Raw genomic sequence first — 19,267 nt, forward strand, 5'->3', positions numbered from 1 at the left:
AGCAGTGGGCTGAGGAGGAGGAAGAGGAAGAAGAGAAGGAGGAGGAGGATGTGTCCCCTGAACAAGACACCATCAGGGTCATCCAGCAGCACCTCCAGGGCAGAGCTGAGGTACAAAAATCCCCCAGCTGCGCTGCCCCCGAGTCTGTCCTGCCCCTTGTTCCATCGCTACCCACACAGGGGGGTCTTGTCCCAGAGAATCCATCACCCCCAATGGGGGGAACTTCTCCCATGTTACCTGGCACCCCAAAGTGGGGGCATTTGTCTCACGCAGGCCAAGGTGTCTGCTCCCTGCAGACACTGTCCCAGTTACAACCCCAGTCTGTTCAGGGCGACACTGGTTTCGGAAGCGGGGCGGTTTTCCCTGTCCAACTCCATGGGGTTCCTGAGCCGTGGAGCTGGTGTAGGTGGGTTGGGGAGGTCCCCACCTAACTGTCTCAGTCTCTCTCTCTCTCTCTCTCTCTCTCTCTCCCCCTCTCCCCCCCCTCTACTCCTAGTTGGTGGAGGACAGGGCCGAACAGCTCGGCTTCCTCCATGTTGTCCCACGTCTGTGCTGCTTGGCACAGCAGCAGGAGCTGGACACTCTGGAGCCCCAGGTCTCCAAAGCGGCCCTCGTGGAGAGCATTGCGGTGAGTGGGACCCCGTGTCTGGCCCCTGGGGCGAGAGACCCAGAAATGGGAGGAAAAGTTGGTGGGGCCGGAGGGGGAAGCAGAGGACAGTGGTTCCTGGGGCTGAGGGCTGGGGAGCAGGGAAGGGAGAGCTTCTGACACCGATCGGGAGCTGGCAGTGGGGGAGTTGTCAGACCGTGTCTGCATCAGTCTACGAGCATTGGTATTTTCTTGAAATTTGTCAGACCAACCTAACTAACACCTAACCCACATTTGAACCTCTTTTCACACTCTTGCTCATTCTCAAGGTCTGCTTTGCCTCCAGACAGATCCGTTGTCTTTCAGGACAGCCTTGCTCTTTCCGTCTGTTTCACTCACTGAGGTGTCGGAGTAAACACTCCCCTTCCTTCTATTCTCAGACAAACACTAATATTAACTGTTTGCTACTGATCTGTGGAGTGGAAGATGCCATTTCTGGTGGATTGTTCCCAAGCTGCAGTACTTTGTGTTCAAACATCTCCCAGCTTCCTTGGTGAAAAATAACACCAGGTTTCTTTGCAATATACATGAAAGAAGGAGATTTTCACCCCAGATGGGACTTGAACCCACAATCTTTGGCTTAGGAAGCCAATGCCTTATCCATTAGGCCACTGGAGCTCTTAATTGCACCTGGAAGAGGGATGGAAATTCCCTCTCATAATTGCACATTCCTCATATTCATTCAGAAGCCAAAAACCCCATTTAATGGCCTTACAGAAATGTCTGCATCCCCTGGCAGTGAGGCAACTGGGCAGGTTGCTGACAGAGCTGAGCACCACCTTTCTGCCAGCCATCTTTAGAGAAGAACCCCACCCTAGAGTCACCCCTCCCTCCTTCAGCACCTCCACGGCTGTGGCTCTGAGTGGCAGTAGGATAATTAGGGGGCAAATCCTGGGCTGAAAGGGGGGTAAGGTCGGCCTGTAAGGAGTAACCAGGTGGGGCAGACCCAGGGGGAGGCTGTGGGCTGCTGGTTGGTTGTTGGGATCCGAGCTCTAGATCAAAGTGGCACAGTGACCTGACCCCAGGGATATAGGGCCAACATAGTGACCCCCTTACTGGCCTCGGTGACCCCCAAACCCTTGTTACTAAGGGCATTGAGGAGTCTCTGTCCATTAATAACTTCTGGGTGCTCCCCAGCAGGCTGCGGGCATCCTGACACACAGGTTGGAGCTGTGCCAGCCGCCCCCTCACTTGCAGGCCCAATGTAAGAAGAAGGAGGCCTGGTGCTGGCAGAAGAGGGTTTTGATTAATCAACCTCTGTGTTATGGGCACAGAAGGGGAGTTTATGCTCCCCCAGGGATGCCACTGAAGGCTCCTCGTGGGCTCCTTAAGGTCTGCTGGGAGCCATGATGTTCCCCTTTTGCCACCTCAAAGGCTCCCTCTTGGACACAGTGGGGTCACCCGCTGGCTGGAAGAGTGTGGGGGCCACGCCGCAAAAGCCTGCCTCTGAGCAGCCATGTCAGGGACTCGGGCTTAATCCAAGTGCAGAATTTTCAGTTGTGTATGTTTCGCTCCTTTCCCACTTCTGTCCAAGTGGCAAGGGAGAAGCGGACGAGACAGGCCGGCCCGAAGATGCCTCCCTCCCACTTCCCTGTACACTGTGCAAAGCTCTTGGCCTGCCTCATGCCTCGTCAGGAAAGTGGGGCCATGCGGCCCAAGCCTGAGTCACGTCCGCAGCCTGGCCCGCCCCGCCCCGGCTGACAGCGCGCAGAGCCACGCGAGTCAATGGCAGGTCGAGTCGGGAGCCTCGGCTCTTTCCCCTGACAGCCACACAGCGCTGCCTAGCGCCCCGAGAGCCTCCCTTGTGTTCTCCCGCAGCAGCCGCCTGCCGGTCTGGGTGGGAAAAGGGGACCAGGAAGCACTGCAGCCTCATTCCAGGACAGGAGGCCCTCGCCACGCCCAGGCCTGCCTCTTGCCTTCAGCCCAGGCAGCCAGAGGTGCCGGGGAGCTCCCTGGCAGGCCGCCGCTTCGCCTCAGCCATCTCTTGCCTCGGCTCTTGGTGCTCTGCTGGTCACCAGTTCGCTTGAAGGCCCAGAGGGAAAAGAAACAAGCGCACACGTAGCAGAGGATGGTTTCGATCCATTGGCCTCTGGGCCCAGCACGCTCCTGCTGCGCCACTCTGCTGCTTCTTCACACCCTCCCCCTGCCACCCAGCCGCCACTATCCGGATTAGTGCCTTACGCGCTCTCGCACTGGCAGAGAGATGCGCAGGCTGACACTCAGGCTGTCACTGAACTGAAGGAGGGAGATCACTTTTTGACAGGTTACGCCGCCTCTTAAAGGTGTTTGTCTGGATGGCAGCCCTGGTTCCCAGGTGTCTCCTGAGGGAAGAAAGTTTCTGTGCAAAATATTAAAACTTTAAACAGAGAGGAGGGAAAGGCCATGGCCACATGATGGGGCCAGTATGTACCTCAACATGGTTCTTCTATGTGGGATGACTCTGAACACTGACTGATCTCCACTCCCTTGTGTTTGAAGAGATGTTTAGTTGTGCATTTGGGAACCTATAAGGCTGAAGCAATGTTATGGATGGTGACACTACGATTGAAGGGTTATTTAATGTTGTAGAAATTGTTAAAAACACTGAGCTTAAACTGGAACTGCCTGTTATTAAAGGCTGGTTTCCCCACGTCAGTTCCATAAGCTCTGCTAGAAACACCCTGGCTTCTATCCTGCCTCGGTGGGAACTAGAGGGAATCATCCCCTGCTGCCCTTGGCTCCAGGCTGGTTTTTCTGGGGAGGGGACGTGGAATTGATTTGTTCGCTGTTGAGAAGGAACCAGGCCAGTTCTCAGAGAACGAGACCTCCCAGCATCTTCCCAGCCCAACCCAGGCTGCTGCCCTGTCCCAGCCTCTGTTCCCCTGGGGGCCCTGCGTGTTTGACTCTAGAGCAGGCCGGGAGCAGCAGCTGAGGCAGAGGACAGCCTGGGCTGGGCAGATAAGAAGAAGTTTAGCAAGCAAAAAAGGTAAAATGGCAGTGGAGTATCACCTTGGACTCAATGGCATTTCTCCATTGGTCTGTCTGCTTTGGGGCAGGGACAATAACACGTCCTGCTGCATTCGTTATTTCAAAGGGCAGTTTAGGATTTTCATTCTCACGGTGCATAAAGCAGGACTCAAGCTTTGGCAAAAACTAAACAAGCTGCTCACAGATTCTGTCAGCCCCAATGAGCCATTTGGTGTGAGAGCTCAGACCTGCCCCGTCCCAGAGGAAGGGGTGGGGGTCATCTGTGTGGGGACGGGAGCACTGACCTACCCGCTCGTAACTCTCAAACATTCATTAACTATTATCAGTGCCTGTGAGTGTTATTTAAACCATAAGAAAAACCACACTGGGCTAGACCAAAGGCCGATCTAGCTCTGAATCTTGTCTTCTGACAGTAGCCAATAGCAGGTGCCCCAACAACCAGTCAACAAGGCCCCATTGGGAATTGAACCCAGGATCTCCTGTTTACAAAACAAATGCTTTAGCCAGCTAAGCCATGGTGCCTGTGGGTGGCTAAAACATACTGTCTGCCCACACCTGACTCCCTGCCATTGCCACTGGGGCCTGACAAGCTTTGCTTGTGTTTGGATTCTGCAAAGCAGAGGAACAGGTGACGTTTTCCTTACAAGTTGTGTGTGAGTGAATCTTTGGCCAGGTCTGCACTACAAAGTTCTTTCAGCAGAATTATATTGCTCAGGTGTGTGAAAAACACACAACGCTACCTCGGTCGGCAGCTTGTGGCTGGTGTACACACTGCAATGCCACGTCTGGCGACAAAACTGCCCTGTTTTGGTGACAAAATAAAACAACTTCGATGAGAAGTCTAAAGCTTTTTGCAGCAAACTTAAAGTGAGAGAGTGTCAGTGTGGACACTGCTGTTCATTATATCACCATAACTGGCCTCCTCCAGTATCCCACAATGCCCGCTGTGAACTCGCCTGCCCTGCATTCCTGCTAATGAGCCCTGGGCCCCTCCCCTTTCATAGCTCTGGGAAGTTCTGACAGCTGAGCCTGCTGCTCTGCTCCGGCAGCCAGGAGTAAATCACCGCCATGGAATGCTGCTCTCTCCCGCCCTGCGAACACAGAGCAGGATGGCGGGAACTTCCTTACATTGGGGGGGCACCGGCATCCAAACTGTGATGCCTTCATGACACCCCTTCCCTCCAGGAGGCTCTTACCTTCTAAACAGGGACTTCTGTTTTCTAGTAAAATCACTGAAAGAGAAGGAGAAAACTCGAAAGAGGTTCCTCCTGGTGCTTAGTTCCGTGAACCCGAATACTCTCTCAGTCCTCAAAGGGAGACCTGGAGAAGGAGACTTGCTGAAGCAAAGCCACAGGGGTCTCTGAGGTTCCCCTGGCCCCTCACCCCTCTCCTGCCTGCCTGATGTCAACATCTCTCTGTGAAGTCACCACCTCCCCACCAATAGTCTGAGGTCCTGCAAAAGGCCTTTGTGATGTCACTGCCACACCCCTCCCTTGCTGTGCTAATGTCCTGCCCCTGGCCAGGCACTGTGGAGGTTTGAGCTACTCCCTGTGGATCACCCCACTCAAGGAGCGTTCGTTCTAGGCAGCAAGCCGGCTAGACAGGGAAACATCAGACGCTGCTCCCAATGCTACACTCAGTTTTTCAGAAATTAGTAAAATTTATGGCCAGAAGGGACCATTAGAGCATCTAATCTGACCCCCTGCATATCACAGGTCTCCTGTATGACACAATAGCTACTTTTGGAGCAAACACATTCCAGAAAGGCATCTAGTCTTCATTAAATGACATCAGGAGATGGAGAATCCACCACTTTCCTTGGTAGCTTGTTCCTGTGGTGAATCATCCTTATTGTTGAATATTTGTGCCTTAGTTGTAATATGAATTTGTCTCTTTTCACCTTCCAGCCATTGGGTCTTGTTATGCCTTTCTCTGCTCAATTAAAGAGCCCTTTAATACCCAATCTTTTCTCTCCATTAAGGCCCTTCAACACTTCAGTGAAGTCACTTTTCATTCATGAAGGACCCCCCACCGCCGAATTGCCACCGAAGACCCAGAGCTGAAGAATCTCCGGGGGCCCAGGCCCCACGAGAGTTTTCCAGAGCCCCCAGAGTTAGTGAAGGACCCCACTCCAGGAGCCCCAAAACACTCTTGTGGGGGGCCCTGTGGGGCCCAGGGCAAATTGCCCCACTTACCCCCCGGGCAGCCCTGATGGGTCCTGGAGCTACTGATATTTCAGGACTCCTGTGAGACTTTCAGCTGGTTGGTTTGCACTCTGCTCTCATTGCTTCCCTCTCGGGACTCTCTCTTCTCCCTCTCTGCTGCTCTCCTCCCCTAGACATTGAACCCAGCCGTTGCTGCCGCTAACACCAACTGGCAGAAGAGCCTATAAGCCCCCTGCCTGAGGGGAGGCCAATGCATGTGGGGGGCCATAAGCTATATGATATTTTCTGTCTTATTCTCTATCCCTTTCTTAATGATTCCCAAGATTCTCTTTGCTTTTTTGACCGTTGTTGCAGACTGAGTGGATGTTCTCAGAGAACTATCCGCAGTGACTCCAAGATCTCTCTTGAGTGGCAACAACTATTTTTGGCCTCGTCATTTTATATGTATAGTTGGGATTATGTTTTCCAATGTGCATCACTTTGCATTTATCAACAAATCTGTCATTTTGTTGCCCTTTCACCCAGTTTTGTGAGATCTTTTTGTAACTCTTCGCAGGCTGCTTTGGACTTAACTTTCCTGAGTAGTTTTGGATCATCTGCAAATTTAGCCACCTCGCTGTTTACCCCTTTTTCCAGATCATTTATGAATATGTTGAATAGCACTTGTCCCAGACCCCGTGGGGGGCACCACTATTGACCTCTCTCCATTTTGAAAACTCACCATTTATTCCTACCTTGTAACCAGTTATTTACCCATGAGAGGACCTTCCCTCTCATCCCATGAGAGTGTAATAGAGCAGAATAGGGCTTCCTTGGGAGGGGGAGTGAACTGAGAATATATCAGGGGGTTGTGCACATTTACTGTCCTGGTGAAAAAGTGTGTCTGATACTCAGTCTTTGCTGCTCCTGCCGGCTGTGACTGCTGAGGACATTTTCCTTCTCTCCTCCAGGGTCTCCCTTCTGCCAGAGACTCAAAAAGTCAAGCTGCAGACTATGGCAGAGCAGTTTGGTAATAGGCTGCAGGACTCACCACATAAGAATGTAGCTGCTGTAGCACCTTGACTGTCCATGGGCCAAATCCTGCAGTCTTGGCAGCCCTGGATAACCTCCCACTGATGGTGATGGGAATTGAGCCTTTGTAACTAGCTGCTGGTACCTGAGGTCTCAGCTATGGATTAAACTGGTGGCAAACACAGCTTCAGCCAAAGAAGTGAAGGATGTAAGTGAAAGAGCAAAGCCGGCCATCCGGGGAGCTGCTGCAGTCCCATCACCACAGCTGGAAGGGAGAAGAGGAAAAACTCCCTAAAGTGCTGGGAGGAGCCCCGAGAAAAGGAAGTTTGTCAGTGAGATCAGTAGCAATAACTATGAAATGAAGGAGTGCTTTGTCCTCTGTGCCGACATGGTTGAATTGTGTTACTGTACTGTGAGAATAAGCTTTAAAATATCCTGCTCTAATTTCAGGATGGGTCTGTAACCATAATCAGTCTCTGTGGGAAGTGGCCTCTGGATAGTGATCTTTGGGAAGAGCTGGCTGAAGAGCCTTCCTACTCACCAGAAGATCCTGGCTTGGCCTGCCAGTTCTTCCTTGCTGAACCTGGCTTTTCTGTCAGGCTCCTTTCTTTTATTTCTTCTAATGAAAAGAAAAGACCTCACTGCACAATCCTTGTTCAAGACACAGAGACCCTTCCTTGCAGCTAAGTCTTGTGGAAAGTGTTAAGTGGTAAATCTGGAGCTGATGGAAAGGTTACCATGACTCAAGTTGAGCTGAAGCTGCTGTGAGTGAAACACAGAGCACTAATCAGTATCTGATCATGGCAGCTTGTGGGAGAAGTGCATGTTAGAAGCCCTCTGTCAGCTCAGCTGTGGCTTTCCATGCACAGAGAGCCAGACAGCAAAAAGTCTGCAAGTCTTGAAGAAAATGGGGAATGTCTGTACTTTGGAATTTGAAGGTGTAGTCTTGGACCATCAAGTGTAGTGGTTGCAAAAGCTTTTTTGCAGAAGGCACCATGGCTTAGCTGGCTAAAGCGCTTGTCTAGTAAACAGGAGATCATGGGTTCAACTCCCAGTGGTGCCTTGCTCTATAGCTTTCATCTCCTTTGCTCACATTTTCCTGTGTCTTTCTAGGAAACAGAAGAGACCTCCCTTGACAATCCAAGCTTTATCTCTCTCTTCCACCTCCACCTACAGACACCACCACACCAAGTGACTGAAGAGCTGATCAAAGGGGAGACCCCAGCTGAAAAGCAACCAGCCAACCTGTGGTGAGAAGCATCTAACTTTATAAGGGCACTGAAAGGGTTAAGATCAGCTTAGAATGTGTTTTGCTTTTATTTCACAAAAAAAGCGAGGAGTCTGGTGGCATCTTAAGGACTAAGAGATTTATTTGGGCATAAGCGTTCGTGGGTCAAAACCCCACTTCTTCAGATGCATGGAATGAAAATTGCAGATACAGGCATAAATATATATTGGAACATGACATGAAGAGAGTTATCTTACAAGGGAAGAACCACTGTTGAAGGCCAATTCAGTCAGGGTGGATGTGGTCCACTGCCAATAATTGATGGGGAGGTGTCAATACCAAGAGAGGGAAAATTGCTTTTGTAGTGAGCCAGCCACTCCCAGTCCCTATTCAAGCTCAAATTAATGGTGTTAAGTTTGCAAATAAATTGTAACTCTGCAATTTCTCTTTGAAGTCTGTTTTTGAAGTTTTTTGAATGGCTACTTTTAAATGTTAATGAATGTGAAAGTGTGAATGTGTTAGTGAATGTGTAAATGGATTATTGCTTGTGCAAGTCCCATATGGTCTAGTGGTCAGGTTTCCCAGTTTTTTACCTAGGTGGCTTGGGTTCAATTCTTAGTGTGGAAGCAGTCCAGAGCTTTTGCTCAGAGGGGAGGCAGGAAATGAAAGGAATGGGAAGGGATCCTACCAGCAGGGGAGTTGGACAGTGTTTGGAGGGGATCCCAGAAGTGGGGATGGGGGGCAGACATCTGAAGGGAGATCAGGAAAGGATTCCAGCTGTGTGGGAAGTTGACACTCTGGAGAGCACAGGCCTGGCATGGGGAGTGGGAAGAATGACTCTGTCCCTCTAAACTCACCACCGGCAGACTAGGCAGGCTTGGAAGAATTATGTGTTTGTTGGTGAATGTCAATTTCTGTGGAAACACATGATCCAATGGCAAAATATTTCCATCAATAATAATCAAAATTGACAGACGGGCAAAGTAAGAAACATGCTGCTTGAGAACGTGTCCTGTTCTAATCCTATAGGGGTCCCTTCTGCCTTAGACACCACCCTGTGGGCGTTTCATTTCCCTCCCCATTTTCACACAGAGACACAATTTCCTTTGCATGGATCCATGAACAGCAAAACCTCCCTGTGTCTCTGGTCTGAGGCAGGGCATTCGATTCCAGTGAAACCTTCTCTCCTGCAATGGCAATGGTCAGACAGAGGGGATGCGGCCACCTTCACCCCCCGCCCCCCGGCAGTGAGATATTCTCTCTCCTCTTCATGCTGCTGCTGTTATTCCATGAGTCATCAAGGATGGAATAAAAAGCTGAGTTTACTCCAGGGTGAGGAAAGAAAGGAGCCACCAACTCCCTGAAAAATCTCAGTGCCCAGAGAAAACCTGCCCTGCTATTGGAATCACAGAGGTGCTGGCGATACGACGGGAAAAGGGACTGTCTGAATTGTCAAGGCAGGGAATGAACAATCTACAGCAGCATCATTAACCACAAACACACTCTAGCCAGGAGGGAAATGGGCAGGAATTCTTGCTATTCAGCCATGGCCACACGTACAGAGCTGCACAGAAGTGAGTGTGCTGGGGAAGCTGGTCTGAGCAAACCATTGGAAATGACCCTTCAGTGAGAACAGAGCCATAGTGTAGAAAGGCCCCTGTGTTAAGTGGGTGTGATGAGGGCTTAGGGAGCTGGGCTGACACCATAGGGGTTTTTCTGTGGAGGTTTGATTCTTGCCAGCTAGGCAAGGCTGATGTGTGGTTTCTTCATGGCTGTACTTTCAGTGATGCAGGTTTCTCTATCCCATTGTTCCATAATTATAATCAGCCAATCAGAACCTCTCCATAGACCCCTTACACGAAAACCTTTCTACCATATTGGCTGCAAATATAGAACAGTGGTCGCAACGGTGATCTATCCAGTTACAGATTATGTCAATAACGTCACAGGAGGTGACACAGCATCAGTGAGACTGATACTGGAATACTGCCTCCAGTTCTGGTGTCCTCATTTGAAAAAGATGTTGTGAAATTGGAGCTGGGTCAGCAAAGAGCCACCAAATGTTCTGAGGGCTGGAGAAAAATGCCTTCTAGTGAGCTATTGAAAGAGCTCAACCTGTTTAGCTTATCAAAAGAAGATTGGCAGGTGACTTCACTGAAGTGCTGAAGGGCCTTAATGGAGAGAAAAGATTGGGTATTAAAGGGCTCTTTAATCTCGCAGAGAAAGGCATAACAAGACCCAATGGCTGGAAGGTGAAAAGAGACAAATTCATATTACAACTAAGGCACAAATATTCAACAGCGAGGATGATTCACCGCAGGAACAAGCTACCAAGGAAAGTGGTGGATTCTCCATCTCCTGATGTCATTTAATGAAGACTAGATGCCTTTCTGGAATGTGTTTGCCCCAAAAGTAGCTCTTGTGTCATACAGGAGGCCTGTGATATGCAGGGGGTCAGATTAGATGCTCTAATGGTCTCTTCTGGCCATAAAGGCGACTAATTTCTGAAATATTGAGTGTAGCATTGGGAGCAGCGTCTGATGTTTTCCTGTCTAGCCGGCTTGCTTCCTAGAACGAACGCTCCTTGAGTGGGGTGATCCACAGGGAGTAGCTCAAACCTCCGCAGTGCCTGGCCAGGGGCAGGACATTAGCACAGCAAGGGAGGGGTGTGGCAGTGACATCACAAAGGCCTTTTGCAGGACCTCAGACTATTGGTCAAAGGTGGTGGGGAGGTGGTGACCTCACAGAGAGATGCTGACATCAGCCAGGCAGGACAGGGGCGAGGGGCCAGGGAAACCTCAGAGACCCCTGTGGCTTTGCTTCAGCAAGTCTCCTTCTCCAGGTCTCTCTTTGAGGACTGAGAGAGTATTCGGGTTCACGTACGTGAGCGCCAGGAGGAGCCTCTTTTGAGTTTTCTCCTCCCCTTTTCCTGATTTTACTAGAAAACAGCCGTCCCTGTTTAGAAGGTAAGAGCCTCCTCAAGGCTTGAAACCTGTTCAGTCTGATCCATCTGGTGACAGTTGAATTCTAGGCATGGAAAACATGAGCTTAAGGAGGCAGAATTTTTTTCTGCACCTGGGATTTTGTCCCTTAGAATCACTGGGGACATTAGGGTTTGTCCTTTTTGTTTCACCTTTTCCTCCATCCATCCCTCCCTCCTTTCTCTTTGTCTCTTGCTTCTTTTGTCCTTTCACCTGTTCCCCTCCCAACACCAGGAGGGGTGTGTGTTGCGGGGGAGCAGTGTGTTTTTTCCCCATGTAGCCAGAACCAGACCTGGCACCACCCCCAGCTCTGCCCCCTTCCTGCCACTGCGACCCCATCTCACCTCCTGACCCTGGCTGGGCGCTCCCGGCCCCTCGTAGCAGGGGGCTGTGCAGGAGGGTGCAGGGGGGTCTCCTTGCAACCATGAGTGGGTGTCTGGTGGGTGCTGTCACTTCTGCCAGAGACCCCCAAGAGACTCACTAGCTTCCTCCGCATGCGAGGAGGGGCTCCTACTTTCTGACTTGGGGGGGGAGGAGATTCTGTGATGTCAGAGCCCATGGGGGGAGGGGTTCAAATCACGAGTCTGGTGTGGCAGGGCAACCGCCCCCCAGTCAGATTCTGCTAGGGGGCTGGGCTGGGATCTGTAGGGAGGGAGACACAGGAAAAATCAGCCGCCACTATGGAACCCAGGAGTCCTGGCTCCCAGTCCCCCTGCTCTCACCTCTAGACCCCCACACCTCTGCTCCCAGAGCCGGGATAGAACCCAGAGCTCCTGGCGCCCAGCCCCCTCCCTGCTCTGACCACTAGACACCACTCCCCTTTTAGGCTCACTGCCTCTTCTATCCACCCAGCCCACCTGTCCATCCCTTTGCTGCAGGTTTCTGGGGTGTCACCCCTGCTCTGTGCTCCCCCAGTGCAGCCCAAGGCCTTTCCTCCCCCCAACCACACATCCTCTCCCTCCTCGTGCTGGATCGTCTGCTTGGCCCCCCACCGCCTCTTGGGGTGCACTGTGCGGCGTGGCTGGGGATTGTGCAATGGCTCAGCACCAGGCAATGCAGAACATAAACCACAGGCCCTGCCCTGCCCCACCGCACTGGAGCTGCCTTCCAGGTGCATCGGAGCCCAGCGCCCTGCACCTGTGCCCTCCTGCCCCACAAGGGGTGAGCTGCAGTCCCCACCATGCTCTGCAGAGGGGAGAAGGGTCAAGCCAACCAGCCCATTTAGGATGGGGGAATCAACACCCTTTTTTCTGCACAGCCACTGACCATCAGCACGATTCCTCCTCCTGCCTGTGCCTCAGTGCAATTAAATCTCCACACCTAGACAGCTGGTCCATCCGCTGCACCCCAATCCCCCATGCCTGAGCCTCCCTGCCAAAGCCCTGCACCTGGCTCCATAGAATTAAGTCTAACATCTCGCTGGGAACTCGACTTCTTGTGCCCAGAGAGTCTCGGCCCCCTCAGCGGATGACCTGAGAAACACAGTGTCGCCTTTTCCAAAGAAGAGCTTAGACCCCCTCATCATGTGGCCTAAAGAATGAGGCATCTCCCTGTGGATATGATGATTCAGGATTTGAGTCCCCTCTTGGTTGTGCTCACTTTGTGCTGCAAGTCCTGCTTTCTTCACAGCTGGAACCTCTTCTTGGCCGCTCAGACCAATGCTCCGGCTTCAGCTAGAGCCCTGGGAAGGAGTTGGGGGTTGGGTGTTACAAAGGCTGGGGCATGAGCCCCAGGTGCTTCCAGTCTCGCCTTTGCCCTTCCTGACTTGCCAAATAAAATGGGCGGCTGCCCGGGCTAGAGTGTGGAGCAGTTTCCCTCTTCCAAGTGTGCACCTGTCCCTGTGCTGGAGGGTACTTGCTACATAGCGCCTTGGGAGCCTGGGTGTTTCTCTGCTTCTCGCCAGCTGGGGAAAAGCCTCTTGGGGTAAAATCTCCTGCCCCACTGCCAAAGTGAGCACCTTGAGTGGGAACAGATAGAGGCCCCATCAGGTGGGCTGGCCCTGCTTTCCTACCGTCTTCTGATGCTGGCCACAGAGCATCAGCAGCCGCCCCACATGCTGGGTGGCTGTTGGCCTTCACTGGGGATTCAGCATTCCAGGGAGCAGGCTAGCCCAGTGTCTTTCTGGCTGTCTGCTGGCCACGCATAGGCATGGTTCTCCCCTCCTCTTGCCCTGTGGCTTATAAGCCTTCCCTTGGAGCTGTCAGCACCAGCTGCTTCTGCTCTAAAGGTGCCCAGAGGAGGAGAGGTGCTGGGCTCTAGCCTGGGACTCTTCCCCCTCCTAACTATGAAGCCTGGCCCTGGCACTGCTTTCTTCAAGTGCCAGACAGGCAAGAGGAACAGCATAGTGGCAAGTGCCAAACTTGTGGGCATCAGGTGAAGCTGTGAGAATCCCAACCCTCAGGCATAAGTAGCCAGTTCTAGAGCCCTGACCCACTGCAGCCGTCCCACCCAGAGACCTGAGTCACCCAACAGGATGGGAAAGATTTGCTCTTGCAGAGCTGGAGACAGGGAAGTGGAGCACTGTGAGCTCCAGGGCTTTACCACAAGGTCCCACTGAGATTTGAACTCAGATTGCAGGATTCAGAGTCCAGAGTGCTGCCCATTACACCATGGGACCAGCTCATGCTGCCTTCTCTGCACATTGGTGACCCTCACGGTGCTGGCTTGTGTAAGGGGGCTCTTGGCCCTTTACTAAAACTTAGTGGGGTTTTTGGTTGGCTAGTTCCCAGTCCCAATAGAAGGGGGAAGGGCCAATGGGAAATCAGGACCCTGAGACTGACAGTCCCCGGGGCAATGGGGAGAGGACAAAGCTCCAAGGTAGCCGCACTGACAGGCCAGGCAGTGTAATGAGGGATTCACCAGGCCAGGGGGGCCCATCCTCCGTGGGAGCTGGAACTGCCTGGGCCAGAGTGGGGCAGAGCTAAGGAGAGAGCAGGAGCCCGAGAAGAGCCGGGGAGCAGAGCTGTGCAGGTGTAGCGCCAGAAACTGCTCCCTGTAGGACTTTGCTACCTGCAGCAGTTACTGAGACCTGAGGTTGTTCTTATTTGCTGACTTGTCCTAATTAGCTAAAACTTGACAGTGGTGGGGGATGGAAGCATAAAGGCTTCGTCCTCCAAACGACCCTGCCTGGTGTCCATCTGTATCTATTACCTCTTAACACAGGATTGTAAACAACAGAGTGAGGTCATTTAAACATCATTTATTTTGCAGCTTCGTTTACTATGCTAACAATGTAGCATCCTGACACTGATACTTTTGCCCACGTGCCCTGTGGGTTGGATTCATTTTAGTGGGATGTGGGACATGTGGAGGATAATTTAAACACTTAATTTCCTTATGGTTTCCCTGCAATATACCTCTCTGCTGGTGCAATTTCTGACCATTGCACGTCTATTGTATTTATTACAATAGCACAAGTAAGTCACACAAGTGACATAGTCTAGGGGCTTGGCTACACTTGCAAGTTAGAGCACATTAAAGCAGCCCCAGGTGCCCTAACTCCTCAGGTGTCCACACTCACAAGGCACATGGAGCGCCTGGGCGCTGCAGGTGGAGCGTTCTGGGTAATCCACCTCCATGAGAAGTATAAAGCTCGCTGAGCCCTGCTGAAACGCCCGGGCATCAGTGTGGACGACGTGTTGCATCACTGCACGATGTTTGGCATCAGGAAATGTCCCATAATCCCCTGAAGTCAAGTGCCCACTCTGGTCATTGTTTTGAAATCGGCTGCAGGCATGCGGATATCCCCTTTCAAAGCTCCGTTTCTGACAGCCGGCTGCTTATCTGCTCCGGGACAAAGCAACCATTAGTGTGGAATGCTGCTGTTGTGAGTGTGTGTGAGAGAGGGGGGTCTGCTGCTGTCCGAACACACAAGACAGCATGCTGACACACTCTCAGCCCCCCAAACACACCGTTGCTCCCCCCACGTACACACAACACACTCCCTGTCACACTCCACCCCCGCCCCCCATTTAAAAAGCACGTTGCAGCCACTTGCACACTGGGATATCTACCACAGTGCACTGCTCTCTGTGGCATTGCCAGAGCTGCTAATGTGGCCACTCCAGTGTGCTTGCAGCTGTCAGTGTGAACACACGGCAGCGGTTTCCCTGCTGTGGTTTCACTCCCAGTGCTCTACATCTGCGAGAGTAGCCAAGCCCTAAATTTGCCAGACCAACCGAACTCAGTAACTGCCCTCCACCACCACGTGCAGGGAGTAGGGGCACCGTGGAGCACACACCACACTTGCTGGCTCAGCCTTGTGCATGGTGGGGTGGCCACCTCCCCGTTGATGAGACCTGGTCCCACCATCTCCGTGGAGCTCCAGGCTGCCCTGCTTCCATCCCTGTCTGTGTTGTCTTCCCTAGCAGTTGACTGGAAGGTGAGCATTGGCCGCATGCCATGTAGCCGTGTTGTCTTGAAGGGCGAAAGCAGGATGAATGGTGCCTTCATAGCCCACCCAATATTCCATAACATAGTTAAGGAAAATATTTCTCAATGAACTCTCAGTAAAAGATCAGAAGCAGCCAGTGTCCGCATCAGTCTACGAGCATTGGTATTTTCTTGAAATTGGTCAGACCAACCTAACTAACACCTAACACACATTTGAAGTTCTTCTTTTCACACTGTTGCTCATTCTCAGGATCTGCTTTGTCTCCAGACAGATCCATTCTGTTTCAGGACGGCCTTGCTCTTTCTGTCTGTTTCGCTCATGGATGTTTTGGAGTAAACACTCCCCTTCCTTCTATTCTCAGACAAACACTAGTATTAAGTGTTTGCTACTGATGGGTCTAGAAAGCATTTGTCAAGTGGAAGATGCTGTTTCTGGGGGATTGCTCCCAAGATCCAGTACTTTGGGTTCAAACGTCTCCCAGCTTCCTTGGTGAAAATAACACCAAGGCTTCTTTGCAATATAGAAGAAGAAAGGAATTTTTCACCCCAGATGGGACTTGAACCCACAATCTCTGGCTTAGGAAACCAATACCTTATCCATTAGGCCACTGGGGCCCTGAACAGTAGTGGAAAGAGGGATGGAAATTCCCTCTCAGGATTTCACATTCATTCAGAAGCCAAATACCCCATTTAATCGCCTTACAGAAACATCTGCATTCCCTGGCAGTGAGGCAACTGACAGAGCTGAGCACCACCTTTCTGCCAGCCATCTTTAGAGAAGAACCCCACCGTAGAGTCGCCCCTCCCTCCTTCAGCACCTCCACGGCTGTGGCTCTGAGTGGCAGTAGGATGATTAGGGGGCGAATCCAGGGCAGGAAAGGGGGTAAGGTCGGCCTGTAAGGAGTAACCAGGTGGGGCAGACCATGGGGGAGGCTGTGGGCTGCTGGTCGGTTGTTGGGATCTGAGCTCTAGATCAAAGCTGCACAGTGACCTGACTCCCAGGGTTATAGGGCCGACATAGTGACCCCCTTACTGGCCTCGGTGACCCCCAAACCCTTGTTACTAAGGGCATTGAGGAGTCTCTGTCCCTTAATAACTTCTGGGAGCTCCCCAGCAGGCTGTGGGCGTCAGCCGCCTCCTGCCTCACAGGTTAGACTCTTGGCACTGTGCCAGCAACCCCCTCGCTTGCAGGCCCAGTGTAAGAAGCAGGAGGCCTGGTGCTGGCAGAAGAGGGTTTTGATTAATCGACCTCTGTGTTATGGGCACAGGACGCTTCCACTGTGTCCCTCTGCTGGCTTTTCTTCAGCAGCGCCTAGCGGCCCTGGCTCCAGGCTAGCGCCTGGCGAGCTCTGGCACTGGCAGGAAGCGCTGCAGGGTGCTGGGCAGCGGCCCTGGCAAACCAGCTGCTGGTAGGTGTGTCTATGGTATCATGGGTCAGTGAGTTCAGCTGTTAATGGAAAGGAGCGGGGGTTATGCTCCCCCAGGGATGCCACTGAAGGCTTGTTGTGGGCTCCTCAAGGTCTGCTGGGAGCTGTGATGTTCCCCTTTTGCCGCCTCGAAGGCTCCCTCTTGGACACACTGGGTTCACCTGCTGCCTACAAGAGTGTGGGGGCCGCGCTGCAAAAGCCCATCTCCCAGCAGCTCCCGTCTCCGGCACTCAGCTACCCAGCTCCCAATGGGGTCCAAACCCCAAATAGAGCCCTTTTACCATGTAGAAGCTGTAAAATCCTGCGACCAGGGCAGCTGCCTAGCAGCCTGCGCATCTGCCTGCCAGCGCGAGAGCACGTAAGGCACTAATCCGGATAGTGGTGGCTGGGTGGAAGAGGGGCATGAAAAGCCAGCAGAGTGGCACAGCAGGAGCATGCTGGGCCTATAACCCAAAGGTTGATGGATTGAAACCATCCTCTGCTACGTGTGCTTGTTTCTTTTCCCTCTGGGCCTTCAAGCCAGGCGGTGACCAGCAGAGCACGGAGAGCCTAGGCCATGAGGCAAGAGGTGGCTGAGGAGAAGCGGCGGCCTGCCAGGGAGCTCCCCGGCACCTCTGGCTGCCTGGGCTGAAGGCAAGAGGCAGGCCTAGGCGTGGTGAGGGCCTCCTGTCCTGGAATGAGGCTGCAGTGCTTCCTGGTCCCCTTTTCCCACCCAGACCAGCAGGCGGCTGCTGCGGGAGAACACGAGGGAGGCTCTGGGGGCGCTAGGCAGTGCTGTGTGTGTGGCTGTCAGGGGAAAGAGCCGAGGCTCCCGACTCGACCTGCCATTGACTCGTGTGGCTCTGCGCGCTGTCAGCCGGGGCGGGCCAGGCCGCGGACGTGACTCAGGCTTGGGCCGCATGGCCGCGCTTTCCTGACGAGGCATGAGGCAGGCCAAGAGCTTTGCACAGCGTACAGGGAAGTGGGAGGGAGGCGTCTTTGAGCCGGCGTGTCTCCTCCGCTTCTCCCTTGCCGCTTGGGCGGAGGCGGGAAGGGAGCGAAATGTTCCCGGCTGAAAGTTTTTGTGCTCGGCCTTGAGGATAAACCTGAGCCTCCAGCACGGCTGCTGGCAAATGGGTTTCTGAATGGCATCCAGCCCGCTCTTTGGACCACCAGCTGAAAGCACTGAGGCCAAGAGGCAGCAAAATGAGACCTTTGAGGCTCCCCCCCCACACAGGGAAGCAAGGAAGTAACACAGGCTTAGCGTCATCCCTGGGTGGGCTCGAACCACCATCCTTTCGGTTAACAGCCGAACGCGCTGACCCATTGCGCCACAGAGACATGAAGGGGCAAGGCAGTATTGAGCCCAAAAGCCAGGAATCAGCTCAGGGTATGATATAGCACATGCAGGCAGTGGTTAGACAAGCAACAGCAGGGAACTGGACTGCTATGGAGCAAAAGTTCTGTGGGAAGGAACCGAAAAGAGCACCGGGGCTGTGGTACAGCGCTCGCATACACTTTCTTTGGCCTTTTTTGCTGGAAGAGTTAGCAGGGCGAGGTTGTTAGTCACAGGTCAGTGGGTGGGTTGATGCAAATTCTGGACTCTGGGACCGGAGCTGGGCTGGGGGAAGACGGGTGGGGGGAGGCGGCGCACGACTTTTGTGGCACATGCACCACCTCTGCAACCAACCTTTGCTACCTCACTCCATAACTCCACACAGAGAGCAGCCTGTTACCTCTCAGGACCAAAATAGACCGTGAAAGAAACCTAATGGCATAAGCTTAGGGCAAGCAATTGCAGCATTAACAACAATTCTAAGAGATTCAAAAATGTTAGTCACAGGTCGGTGGGTGGGTTTATTCAAATTCGGAGTGTACAGGGAAACCAGTGAGAGGAAGGAGGCTGAAAGACTTCTCTGTCTCAGAACAGAATTGTGTGTTAATGGGACCTGTGGGGTGGGCCGTCGCTACGCGCGGGTCATGAGATGCCTAATGGTCTTGGACGCTATTCGGTGGTCCAGAGACATTTACACAGAGCACGTCACCGGCCACCGTCAATACCAAGAGTGACCCGGCGTGACTTCACGCACCCACAACGGGGAAGAGACCTGTAAACTTCCCCTGTTGGACTTTATCCCCTGAGCCCTGAACCAACCAAACTGAACTCTGCCCCGTGAGGGTCATCCTATCATCATTACCCAGTCCGCTCATTTATTCATGCCCACAACTATCCATAACCTGTTTGTATGAGTGATGTACCCTCACTGCTTGCTGGCTGTACCCTGAACTCACCCACCGTATACCCCGCATTGGGGACATGACAGACTGTGTATATGTATATCCCATCCAATACCAAAATGCTAACATCCCCCTACAACCTGTATGTTACCCCCAATGACACAATAACTGATGCTTCAAACACTTTGTATAGTTTATTTTTAAATATTTTCTAATAAACTTTAAATCTGTTC

At 52.5% G+C, this 19,267-nt stretch overlaps 5 non-coding genes across 5 annotated transcripts; 1 reads left to right on the forward strand and 4 right to left on the reverse strand.

Annotated features, from left to right (window-relative positions):
* Positions 1-1,191: 1,191 nt before the first annotated feature.
* Positions 1,192-1,264, reverse strand: TRNAR-CCU. Its single transcript has one exon. It is a non-coding gene; the product is annotated as a tRNA-Arg (tRNA).
* A 6,514-nt stretch (positions 1,265-7,778) lies between these two features.
* On the forward strand, positions 7,779-7,852 carry TRNAT-AGU. Its single transcript has one exon. It is a non-coding gene; the product is annotated as a tRNA-Thr (tRNA).
* Positions 7,853-13,543: 5,691 nt separating this feature from the next.
* On the reverse strand, positions 13,544-13,615 carry TRNAQ-CUG. Its single transcript has one exon. It is a non-coding gene; the product is annotated as a tRNA-Gln (tRNA).
* Positions 13,616-15,932: 2,317 nt separating this feature from the next.
* Positions 15,933-16,005, reverse strand: TRNAR-CCU. The gene has a single exon. It is a non-coding gene; the product is annotated as a tRNA-Arg (tRNA).
* Positions 16,006-18,063: 2,058 nt separating this feature from the next.
* Positions 18,064-18,137, reverse strand: TRNAN-GUU. The gene has a single exon. It is a non-coding gene; the product is annotated as a tRNA-Asn (tRNA).
* Positions 18,138-19,267: the final 1,130 nt, after the last annotated feature.

The sequence above is a fragment of the Mauremys mutica genome, chromosome 22 (assembly GCF_020497125.1).
Source record: "Mauremys mutica isolate MM-2020 ecotype Southern chromosome 22, ASM2049712v1, whole genome shotgun sequence".
In the NCBI taxonomy this organism is placed as follows: domain Eukaryota; kingdom Metazoa; phylum Chordata; order Testudines; family Geoemydidae; genus Mauremys; species Mauremys mutica.